This window comes from Bombina bombina, chromosome 3, assembly GCF_027579735.1.
Source record: "Bombina bombina isolate aBomBom1 chromosome 3, aBomBom1.pri, whole genome shotgun sequence".
NCBI classification, from domain to species: Eukaryota; Metazoa; Chordata; class Amphibia; order Anura; family Bombinatoridae; genus Bombina; species Bombina bombina.
Window position 1 is genome coordinate 99471048 of NC_069501.1, and position 12973 is coordinate 99484020.

The window sequence follows — 12973 nt, forward strand, 5'->3', positions numbered from 1 at the left end:
AAATACCACAGACACACTCTAAACTCTTGTAGAAAGCATTCCCAAAAGGCGTGGGGCAAACACCTTATAATGCCCATTGTTTTTAGAATGGGATGAGATATAGATATATACATACATATACAATTATTGCAGAAATTCTTGAAAACTGTAAAGACAGTCCCAAAAAGAGAGGGGAGATGAAGAAAACGGTGGTAAGGATATATTTACAAATGTATTCACTGCCACTTATGAAAAGTTTGGTCTTCTAAAATCAGTGATGGTGAAGTTCTTAAAGGAATGGTAAAGTCAATGTAATGAAAAAAATCTAAACTATATACCAATACAAGTTGAAATGCTATGTTATTTCTTTTTTATTGACTTGCATTATCTTATATTCTTCTCTTCTAATCTGGTAAGTTATGTTATCCAACTCCGCCCCATGTTCCTTTTTTTTTTTCTTCTCTGTGACGTATGCAGCAGTTCCACCGGCTGTATACGCCACTGCTCAGCGCGCTCCCGATATGGCAAGTAAAATCGCATGCACAAATTCGGAATTGTCAGTGAACAAAGTAAACATTGAATCACAAGATTCATTGTTTACTTTGTTCATGGATTGGGAAGAAAAACGCTGTGTAGCTTATCTTACCCCTAGCGCAAACGACAAGCCAGACAATTAAGATTGTTCGGTATACGCATGAGCTAAAAAAAAATCGTGAATGCGCATTGGTGTAGAAGTAACAGCTTGTTTGTGATTTGCTGAAGGTAATGAATGACGTTTGCGCATGCGCATATCTAACCACGGCGATAGTTGCCTTCCATAATGACATATGCAAACAAGCCCGTAGACACTTATTTTCATTGGACGCGTCAGATCCATTGATTTCTTCTAGCGAGGAGGGCTGGCGGGGAACGCAACGAACATTGAAGTAAATTATAGATTTATAACATTTTTTACATATACTTCATTTGGAGAAAATACATATCGCTAATTGGTTGTGGTACAAACTATTGGTTAATGAGAGATGACAGAATGGAGTTTACCATTCTTTTAACACAAGGGGGATCAAAGCTGAATGCTTTATAAAGCCTTTTGCAGAAAGCGTAGATTCCTCATATTTCACTGTAAAAGGGGCTTTAGTAAAATTTGATGCAGCTTATAAAATTCTGAAATTTTGATTGATCTTATTTATTTTCTTTATAATTCCTTTTTTCCATGACTGCACATGAGGGATTAAAAACGAATTCATGTTAATAAAATGAATGTATTTGTTAGAGGTTAAGTTATAGGCCACAATTCCAATTAAAAGTTAAAAAATAAATTCAGTTTGGAAATAGCAACATATTTGATATATCAGCAAGGAAAATTATCCAAATTTGATGGCCCAACAATATATTTGTCAGTCTAAATAAAGTACAAGTGTCAAAAAAAACAAAAAATGTCCCAATGACATTTAAAAAAAAAAAAAGAAAATTGGCTGCTTTAAAAAAAAAAGATTTGCTACAAAGCTTTGGAATTAAAAAAAATACATAAATGAAAGAGATTTTAATATCTCAATTTAAACATATGTAACACTTTCAGCGCGGAGCTATTTCTTACTTATGTTAAGAACAAGTCTTTAGCACTTTGAAATACCTCTGCAAATTGTACCATATATGAAAGTATTGTTGGTTTGCAATAATAACCAAAAATGCAAACAAAAAAAAAAAAAGTAATTGTAATAACACACATTCTAAATCCCATTGGAAAATTCCTTTTCTAGATTACCAATAACTTATTGTTCTACAGTTAAAAAGGCACAGTAAACTTTTTTTTAGCATTGTTATGCAGCATGGTGCACAATTACTAAGGCTACTAAGCAACTCACCTGTTGTAAGAGCCATTAGAGGTTGGAACTGGGGACTATTTTTGAAGTACAGAAGAGGTGCTTTAGAACAGGTGAGTTGCTGATTCACCTTAGTAACTGCGCACATACTGCACAATAATGGTTACAAAATAATGTTTACTGTCCCTTAAAAAAATATCTTGCAGAAATAGGTGATAAAGTAAGTCTCAAAGAGAAAGAAGTATCCCTGAATTCCCTGTAGCCAATCACAGATGTTAATAAAAATTCAACAAAAGTAAAGTCAATACTTCTACCATCTTTTAATTGTCTTACAAGTTTAGAAAACAGTTTTTATACTAATGAAAACTAATGTCTGAAATTGATCACTTCCAAGAAAGTTCATTTACTGGTTACTTAAAGTTTACAATCGCTACGCAAGCTAAAATCTAGCAAGTTAAAGTCTTGGCCTGATTAGAGATGTAAAATTTCCAGACCATTTTGAAGTCATGGAAAATAACTTTTCTCCACTGTTTTTTCCGGGGGGAAAAAAAAGGAAATTTTCGGAAAATTTAAAAAAAAAAAAAAAAAAATGCAGCGTGGAGTAGTTTTATCAATTGAACATAATTTTGTTACACTGGGAATATGAAATGCAGTGTATATAAAAGTATTATGCTTGAAATAAAATTACAGCTTATTCAGTAAAAAAAACTAATTTGCTTTTTAAAACTAATTTTTTTTTTGTTACAAATAGAATAACAAGGTCTGTATACGTTAACATTTAAACTATACACGAGAACAGGCAACCACCCCCTTTTCCCTAAAATGCAACCAAAAAAAAAAAAAAAAAAGCAATAAACCATTCACAAAAAAAAAAAAAAAAAAACACAGATTTGCCCCTTAGCACTAATTGCAAATAAAAAGTTTAAGTAACTGACATTATTTGTGCCAGAAGGGTCTGGACATTGGGGGAGTGGAAGGACCACCTCCAATATTTAAGCTCCAATAGCAGGTTTAACGTTGGAAAAGGAAACAAAGACAGCATATACAGGCAACTTAATCACATTATCTCAATTCCTGTAATCATTTTCCGTTTCTTGTTACTCTTCATTTTTGTCATTTTTTCTAATGGACTTCTAAAAACTTAAGGTTTGCATGGATTGAAACAAGCTATTGTTCTTGCAAGAGCTTGATCAATTTTCTTCTGATTTCCAGGTGTCATTTTAGCAATAAATGAAGGTTTTGTGTATGTTTGTGAGGCAGTGGTTTGCAACACTTCCTTACTTAAAGGGACACTGAACCCAATTTTTTTTTCTTTAGTGATTCAGATAGAGCATGCAATTTTAAGCAACTTTCTAATTTACTCCTATTATCAATATTCCTTCATTATCTTGCTATCTTTATTTTAAAAAGTCCAGACCCTGGACGAGCACTTGGTTTATTGGTGGATGAATTTATCCACCAATCAGCAAGGACAACCCAGTGTGTTCATCAAAAATGGGCCGGCATCTAAACTTACATTCTTGCTTTTCAAATAAAAATTACCAAGAGAATGGAAGAACATTTAATAGGAGTAAATTAGAAAATTGCATGCTCTATCTGAATCACAAAATAAATAATTTGGGTTCAGTGTCCCTTTAAAGATGATGCTAGTGAAGAAACACTTAGTGATGATACAGAAGCAACAGAAAGAATGTATCTGGAATGAGAAACTTTGGGGGGGGGGGGGGAGCTACTTGCACTTTTATTATTGCCCTCATCATTTATTTCCATTAAGTATTTTTTATGTCTTTAGGGCACCTCTGGCATGCAAGGATGTGCTATTTCATCTTGTATCATTTGGAAAACAATGTCTTCTCACAATATTTGCAAATTGTAGCTTTGCTCTCAGCCAGAAATTGCACTGTGGAAAGGTTTCCAAACTCTAAATCATTGTTTCCCAAATTGCGGTCCTCGCGTACCCTCAACAGGCCAGGTTTTCATTAGTACTAGTGCACAGGTGAAATAATCAGCTAATGAGTGAGGTTAGTACTGATCAGCTGATTACTTCCGGTGCATAAGTGCAGCTATAATGAAAACCAGCCCCTGTTGGGGGTACGTGAGGATTGCATTTTCGAAACACTGCTCTAGATGTTGGTCTCATCAGTTTACGCGAGGAGGAGGAAAAAAACTATTTACTAGCAAGACTTTAGATAAACATACTGTGATGGGGAGAACATTAATAGGAATCATTTAGAAATTTTAGATAAAGGTTATAAAGATACATTTGTCAGACAAACGTAACCTCTTACCTGTCAATTAAGGCCCTGAGAGTACAGACACTATCTACTGTACACCAACAATCACCCACTGTAGGAAGTACAGATGGAGCCTACAAGCAAACTAAACTGAAGCCTGTCCCCTGCAGTGCCCCCCTAGAGGCAGAAATACATATTTGTCTTATTTGAGAATTGCATTGAGAAGTACAGTGCACTTGCACTGTATTGCAGTATTTGTTTGTCTTCAGCTGAGAGAACTTGCAATAATTAGAGACTTTACATAAAGCCTCAGACGCCTTTAAGGTCTTTATGTTATATAGTTTGAATACCATGTCATAGACATTATTATTGTAAAACATTTTCCACACTCCATTTTTTTCTCCCAATTTTTCCGTGGGGGGGGGGGGGGTGAACGGAAAAATAAATGTTTTTTTCCAGGCCTTCCCATCTCTGGCCTGATACAACCAACAATCTTTGGGATTCTTTTTTAGATCTTTTATTGTAATGTAGGAGACTGGGTGCAGTTTCACACAAAGACAGTGTTTCTAATTTATTCATTTAATTTTTTATTTAATTTTTTTTTTATTTAATTTTTTTTAAAGAGCCTCATTGTACCGCCAAGACTTCCTAGAATACCTTGCCTAAGCAGTGAGGTTTTGAATATTCAGCCCTGGGATTACTCTTTAACAAAAAGGATACAAAGAGAACTAAGCACATTTAATAATGGAAGTAAATTAGGAAGTTGTTTAATACTGCATGCTCTTTACAATCCATTTATGTTTAATTTTTACTTTACTGCCCCTTTAATACTACATTTCCTATACAATTTGATTATCCAGTGAACTAGAAAACATTTTATACCGCAATTAAACTTTTCATGTTAGGTGAAAATATAAACAGAAAAATAAACCTATCTTTGCATTACATTGAGATGCTCAGAAAACTAAGTTAGGATTCTTAACTAAGACATGATAGAAAAACTTTTTAGGTACAGGTAGCCCTCAGTTTACGCCGGGGTTAGGTTCCAGAAGGAATGGTTGTAAATCGAACCATTGTAAATTGAAACCCAGTTTATAATATAAGTCAATGGGAAGTGAGGGAGATAGGTTCCAGGCCCCTCTCAAAATTGACATAAGTATCACCTAATACATTATTTTTAAAGCTTTGAAATGAAGACTTTAAATGCTAAACAGCATTATAAACCTAATAAAATAATCACACAACACAGAATATATAATTAAACTAAGTTAAATGAACAAAAACATTTGCTAAACAGCATTATAAACCTAATAAAATAATCACAACACACAGACTTCACTTGCATTTTTCTGCAAACAGTTCTTTCTATGCATTCCAATCTGGACTGATTATAGACAGGAAGATCTTGTTCCTTTGAAATCTGCTCAATAGCTCATGTCTGGTTAAACTGATTAATTTCAGCTTGATTGGCTTTGCTGCAACACAAGCGGACAGCTCCACCTACTGGCTATTTTAATAAATGCACTGCTTCTCAATAGCAGTCACATGACTGGAAAAAAAGGTTGTTATTCTGAAACGGTTGTAAATTGAACCGTTGTAAAACGAGGGCCACCTGTACTTGGTTTCCAGACAACTGGCATTTATGATTAATTAAATGATATTCCAACAATTCAAAATGACTGTACTTTACCATTGAATATTTTTTTAAGGCTCTAAAGGGATCAAATATATATATGTTCACCAACACACAGAGATAAACATAATTATTGTTACATTTATGCTACTAAACGCCTATATAAAGTCTACTGTAAACATGTTTTGTTAGGCAACTAATTTTAAATGTATCCAGTTCTAGCAAAAACAAAAAAAAATATGAGAATTGTGTGTGATTAATAACATTTTTGAAGGAAAACCAACAGTAACACTGAACACTACATCATGTTTAGGATATATATATATCAATCTAGATATTCACCATTATGTTACCAGTTACAGCAATAGACCTATAATTGACAGATTTCAAATGTATCCTGTCTAAGAAGCCAATTACTCTTATACTGCATTCCTAATACAAGGCTACACTGCAACATCTACACTGTATTCTACATGGCAACATCTATTCTAAGAAAGCATGCCAAAAGTGGGCATTGAGTTAACAGACACACCCACAGCCCCTTCAAATGATCATCGGGAACAGATTTAATGTTTTTAAAAGGCATAATGGGGTCCCTAAAACCCTCCTCCCTTATAAAGAGGTTGGTTGCCTTGGTGGCCACCTTAAACAAATGCAGACAAGAAACCGAAATGTCACCATGGAAAAAAAGAAAAAAAAAAAGAAAGAAAAAAAAAAGAAAAAAAAAAAGGATGGTCCATGCTGGTGTGATATGTGATATATGATAGATTTCATCAGAATAAAAAAACAACACAACCCTGTCCAAGAAATAAGAATACACTTGGTGGATTATTTAACCCCTTAGAAAACAGGTGGGAAGCAGCACATTAGAGAGCAAACAATTACACCTGTCTGTGACAGAAATTGGCAATGACACAAGGACCTCTCAATCAGGGATGGTCCTATACCATCAAATTTGGGAGTGCAAAATATAACTATGGTACTGCTGTGAAACCTACCCATTCCTACCTGTATTATTTTAAAATTCCCATCTCTCCTATCCCTCCTTATTTTGAATATATTATTGGTAGACAGTACACCACTGGCTCACTCTAAACTATGTTGGCTGTTATAAATACCCAGGTATTCTGGAAAAGGCATTGCATTCCTTCAATGAGTTATCTATATCAGGGACATAACTCTGCAACAAAAGATTGCCGTGTACCCAAATGTATAAAAATAGGGGATATTTCTTTATCATGCAAACTGCCCAAACCCAGTATTTGGAGAATTGTAATGAAGAAAACACTATAGGGAGATACATGAAATTGACAGCAAATGCATTATCCCATAACTAACATGACTATAAATAAATACAGGTGTATTCAGCTACCCTGCAATATGAGATCTCCTATTAGAGCAACTATCTGCATCAGTGCAGGCCCGTGGGTGTGTACATGCCCTGTGTGATATATTCATCAGCATAACAAATAAAAGATTAAATAAACGTACAGAGTAAATAACCTGACAGGTGATGGGCTCTATTTCAGTTTGGACAGTGACAGCCGGGCCTGTCAAATCTTTCTCCACAACACATGATCAGCTGTGTGGAATCGTATAAATAAAATAAACTCCCAAAAATCTACACAGCATCCCTGCAATATGAGATCGCTTATCAGGCCACTACATAGCAACAGAGGCCCGCGTGGTGTAGCCAGCATTAACATAAAGCGATGTATCCTATTCCTGGGAAGCAAAGGGCTCGGAATCTGACAGGGCTCCCAATGTCAGGCGGATAAAACCCTCCGCTTCTCAAGCTAAGAGCTCTCCTTACCCGTCTCCTCCTCTCCCGTGTCTTTTTTTGTCGCCGCCGTTAGGATTCCATCCGAGCCAGTCACACTAAAAACCCAATCGTAAGACCAACAATATGTACATGTCAACCAACGTCTCAAGGTAAAAAAAGGGGGGAAAATATGACGGGGGCCTAATGACAGTCAGTAAAGGTTGGTCATTAAGAATCCGATATTACTGTCTCTCAAAAAGGAGCTATAACAGCGATTAACCCGGCCTCTCTTGTCAGGAAAAAAAGCAAATAGAAACCTCCGATCCGCTGCTCATCTCAGTCTAACCCTCCATCACAATCCAGCTCCCCCGTCTGCGGTTTCAATTCCAACATAGGACACAAATGCCTCGCTTTCCTTCTAGTATTATTATTATTTTTACGTGTAAATCCTATGAGTATGCGTGTTGTATATCCCGACAGAGGTAGTGCTGCTGCTGCTGTGGGAGTCGGCAGATCCTCGGTTCCCGGCCCCACTTGTACAGGATGGAGGGAGAGAGAAGAGGGGAGGGAGGGGAGAGATTTGGGTTTAAAAAAAAAAAGTCACAAAATGGCGCGCGTTTCCAAGCTGCGCAGAGCGAACAGGCCCCGGTAAGCACTGAACGGATTTTCGTAATATTTTCTTCCACGGGCAATACGGATGTTTAAAAAGCGTTATGTATATACGTAAATAACCCGCTGACTGCTAGAAAACCCTACAATTTACTTCAAAGCAAAGCGTTGCAGCCAAATGGTACAATTGCAACCTATCTTTAATATATGTAAATAAAAATAATCTTATACCAACAAAGATTGTTTGAAGAATTCATTTTTTTTTTTTTTTTACCGCTATGGGTTTTATTAGGGCGGTAAAACGGGTTGTTTAAAAACACAAACACACACGATAACAAAATGGCGTCGGAAAGAGCGTGTTGCTATGGAGACTGTCAATCAGCGCAAAGCCCCCCCGGATGCGTGCTGACGTCTACAAATTGAGGCGGTGGCGCTGCCTGTTGCGGTTGTTAGTGACGGCTGGGTCCACGTGATATGGAGAGCATAAACAGAAATCAGCCTGGAGGTGGGAGACGACAAGCAATGCGTGTACCCGAAGATTAAATAATATGGTTAATAACATAAACAACCACCTATAAGTGTTTGGTCGGTAACAACATATTTTACGTGTATTGCGTACAATACATCAATAATCTTCAAACCGGGTTGTAGCAGCTTTCTCACCACTGTTAGAGGTGGAAAAATGTTGTTTGCCTTGGCAGTCACTATATGAGATATATATATATTTATATATATATATATATATATATATATATATATATATATAATATATATACACACACCACACACAAAGTATCAAGCCATTGGCAGTCATTCTATGCTTAAACTTCTATCAATGCATTGTGCTATATAACCTGTTCTTAAAATGGGACTTTAGCATTTTGTAAAGCTATAGTTCGTTATCAATGTGTACAGGAATACTGATGCATTGTACACAAAGTATTATTACAGATTGTTGCCTGTTACCTATAGACCTGGCACTGTATTGGATGGAATGGGTGTTAAAAATGTCTTGTATAAAAAGTGTATATGTGTGTGATATATAAATCAACATGTAATGCACCAATTAAAATGCTTCAATAAAGGAAATAAGACCAAGTTTGCAGTATGCTTTTATATTTATGTTGCCTGCTTTTGCTGTAAAATACCTCTGAATAATGTTTTAATTCAAATCCCTCCAGAGAGACTGAGTGCAATCATTATACTTAAATTATTATTCAGATAGAGCATGTAAATTTAATTATATTAATTTATCATGTTAGCTAAATTCTCTGTGTCTTTTTGTTGAAAAGCATTCCTAGGTAGGCTCAAGATCAGCAAGTACTATTGGAGCTGATTGGTGACTGAACATATATTCGCTCAATTTGAGACCGGAAGTAAAGTGTAAGGGTTACAAAAAACTTTTCACAAAACATATTAAATAAAGTATTTACACTCAACAATATAGACAGAAATTCCCCCTTTCAATAAAAGACTATTTTATTGTTCCAGGATTTTTCAGTGGAAACATCCCAAAGAAAATGTGAGGCTGGAACCTATTTGCATTAGGCTAATTAAGGCAGGGCTTAAAGCATTTCTTATATATCCTGCCAAAATTAAGTTCTCCGCAATAGATGGTACGATTCTACTGAAGAGGCGTTCGACTTTGCAAACAAAAACTGCTTAGAAGCATAAGTGGAAGTGGCTAGTCTAGAACTAATGTTTCAGCTGGGGTCTAGGTTTTCATTGGTTGTTATGGGATTAATTGCTTAATTCCAGAGTAAGTATGAGCCTTACTGAATCTAGAATGGAACTATTACTTCTGGTGTATATAGTTTGTTTTAGATTCAGAGGGGATACCTCTGCTTTTTATGTTGTTGTTTTTTTATTTTTGTTTGTTTTTTCTCTTCTCTCCCTTTTCCTTCCCAATCGTCCCTTGTTAATTAATATCCTTTAAACCAGGAATATCATCAAAGATTAGCTTCAATTATTGTCCTGGAAAGTGGGAGGGATTATTTCTCCATCTAAAAGGAAAAATATCTTAAAACTTAGGCAATTTAAACCAGATATTGCACTAATACAAGACACTCACCTGAAAGAGAGAGAATTTGATTAATTTTAAACAGGTTGGGTGGGTGAGGTGGTAGCAACCACATGTGCAAATAGGGGTGGTGAGTCTAACAAAAAAGTAACATTTTAAGATCTTGTACTGTGACTTAGATAAAGACGAAAGATACATTATAGTTCAGTTAGAGGGAACTTTAATAGTATTATTTAATGTCTATGGAACCAACAAATTAGATAACTTAATTTGAAGATTATTACAAAAATCGTTATCTCAATTTAGTTCAAAGAACTTGGTCATAGCAGGCAACTTTAATATGGTGATGCATCCAAAATTGGACAGATTAAAACCCTCATTAAATAGAAACAGCAAGCAGGAGGCTAAGTTACTAAATCATTTTTTGCTATTCACTAAAAATGAGAGATATATGGAGAATACAAAACCCGGATAATAAAATGTATACCTGTGCATCTCATACATCTAAAACTATGCCTAGAATAGATGCCTTCCTAATTTCTGAAAGAGTCACTAGCTTGGAGGTTGTGGGCGGCATAAATTAAATAGTACTTTCAGACTAGACATTTTGACCCTTAACAATTAAGTTAAATATCAATAACTTAGGGGAGATTCTATTTTCCAAGATTTCTTTTAACAAATACTTTAAAAACTGGTTAAAACAAAAATGGAGAGAGTTCTATTTAATCAATCCCATATAGAAAACAGCAAGTTATTTTAGGAGACATTTGAAGTTGTAGCAAGAGGGGGAAATCGACGCCTATTTAAAGGGGACACTGAACCCAAAAATTTTATTTCGTTATTCAGATAGAGCATGCAATTTTAAGCAATTTTCTAATTTACTCCTATTATCAATTTTTCTTCGTTCTCTTGCTATCTTTACTTGAAAAAGAAGACATCAAAGCTTTTTTTTTTTGTTCAGAACTCCGAAGAGCACTTTTTTTATTGGTGGGTGAATTTATCCACCAATCAGCAAGGACAACCCAGGTTGTTCACCAAAAATAGGCCGGCATCTAACTTAAATTCTTGCATTTCAAATAAAGATACCAAGAGAATAAAGAAAATGTGATAATAGGAGTAAATTAGAAAGTTGCTTAAAATGTAATGCTCTATCTGAATGACGAAAGAAAAAATTTGGGTTCAGTGTCCCCTTTAATTAAAAACAAACGCAGAATACAGACTGGAGATCTACAATTGGCTAATTATCTTCATAATTGTTACAATTCAATAAAACTCTTTGGGATAGGTATATCAAAGGGACATGAAACCCAACATTTTTCTTTCATGATTCAGATAGAGAATACAATTTTAAACAACTTTCCAATTTACTTCTATTATTTAATTTGCTTCCTTCTCTTGTTATCATTTGCTGAAAGGTTTATCTAGGCAAGTTCATGAGCAGCAGAGAACCTAGGTTCTAGCTTTTGATTGGTGGCTGCATATATATATATATATATATATACTATATATTGAACTTGATTGGCTCACCCATGTGTATGGTACAAGAAGATCTGGAGACCAGAGACTTTTTTTTTTTTTTAGACATTGGGGGAAAGCAGGAAAATCTCTTGCTAATCTTGTAAGACTTAAAAGTAAAAGACAGGTTATTGAAGCTATTAATATTAAAGTAAAAAAATTAATATCAATGAGAGAAAAGAAGAGTGTAGGCACCAGATGGTTTTTCAAAAATGCAAATGTCCTTTATTCAGGTGATAAAATGCAATGCAACAACGGATGCTAGGAAAAGCATAAACCTCAGGGCTTAGGTGGAGAAGTGGTCACCCACGTACCCTATTGCTGACATGTTTCGGCAAGAGCCGTAATCATAGCTACAGGGTAAGAGTTATGCCTGCCTTATAAAAGAACAGATCACCTGTGATAGGTTAAAAACAAAATTGTTACGTGGTTGATACACACCTCCACCTATAGGTCAAATTGTATATTTACACTGCCCTGTATGGAAATTAACTCCTTATAACCCACTTAAGCACATGAGGACAGTTTATTTGTTTTCATAATAACCAAAGAGCCTTCAATGAAATGGTTCAATATATATCTTGTTATTATGTACTACTTTATGTGAAAACATAGCTATGTATACATGTGGGACTGACGTGAGTTTATAATTAACACTACCTAGTAATGTGACACAGGTGCTGCATTAACTTTCTTTAAAAAAATTAATAATATACAGGAATTAATGAGTTTGTGGTTGTCACAGCTGTGCCCAGATTTGATCCTGGGTCTCCTAATTCCCAGCCTTTTACTCTGTTCCTGCACCACCAGAGGGCTTTGCATTTGCTTGAAGTTTTTGGAGACCTGTTACCTGCAGTGGATTGCTCTCTGGCTCCAGCTGCAGGTAGTTTTGCAATCAGCGTATCCTATAAAGGCTGCTTTACAATCCACTTCCTGCTCTGACATAGTGGTTCATCCTGTTCCAGTGTTAGTGCCTCTGACCTTGCTGTTTTTCCTGTATTTCCTGTTTGGTTCCTGAAGCCGCTTGTTCTCTGACTACCCTTTTGGATCTCCCTTGGTTTTGATGAAAGATTGGACTGCTTTTCTGTTTACCGAACCTGGTCTTGTACCCTGTCTATTCTATCGGATTCTCCCTGAATTTGGTGACTGCTCTCAGGTATCTGACCCTTGGCTTGTCTCCTGGCTATCCTCTTTGTACCAGCCTGCCTCTTCTTTCTGTGGCATCATCCTGCTTCCCTGGGATCCTGTTTTAGTGCCTAGCCCTACAGAGGACACTTACAATTTCCTTTATCCTGCGCATGTACCCAAGCGCTGCTAAGCATATCTGCAAAGTTCTAGTCACCTCCTCCTGCATCCAAACTCTGTCAAATTCCAGAATTCTATCCTGCACGTGTGCCA

The 12973-nt window shown here is 35.8% G+C and overlaps 1 protein-coding gene across 2 annotated transcripts in view; it reads right to left on the bottom strand.

The window, feature by feature from the left end:
• Positions 1 to 7985, bottom strand: part of DYRK1A (dual specificity tyrosine phosphorylation regulated kinase 1A) — an 833667-nt gene extending 825682 nt beyond the window's left edge. For both annotated transcript variants that reach the window (XR_008401316.1, XM_053705933.1), the window contains exon 1: positions 7483 to 7985. The gene's annotated coding sequence lies outside the window, so the exon portion shown is untranslated. The remainder of the gene's footprint in view (positions 1 to 7482) is intronic.
• Between the last annotated feature and the right edge of the window lie 4988 nt (positions 7986 to 12973).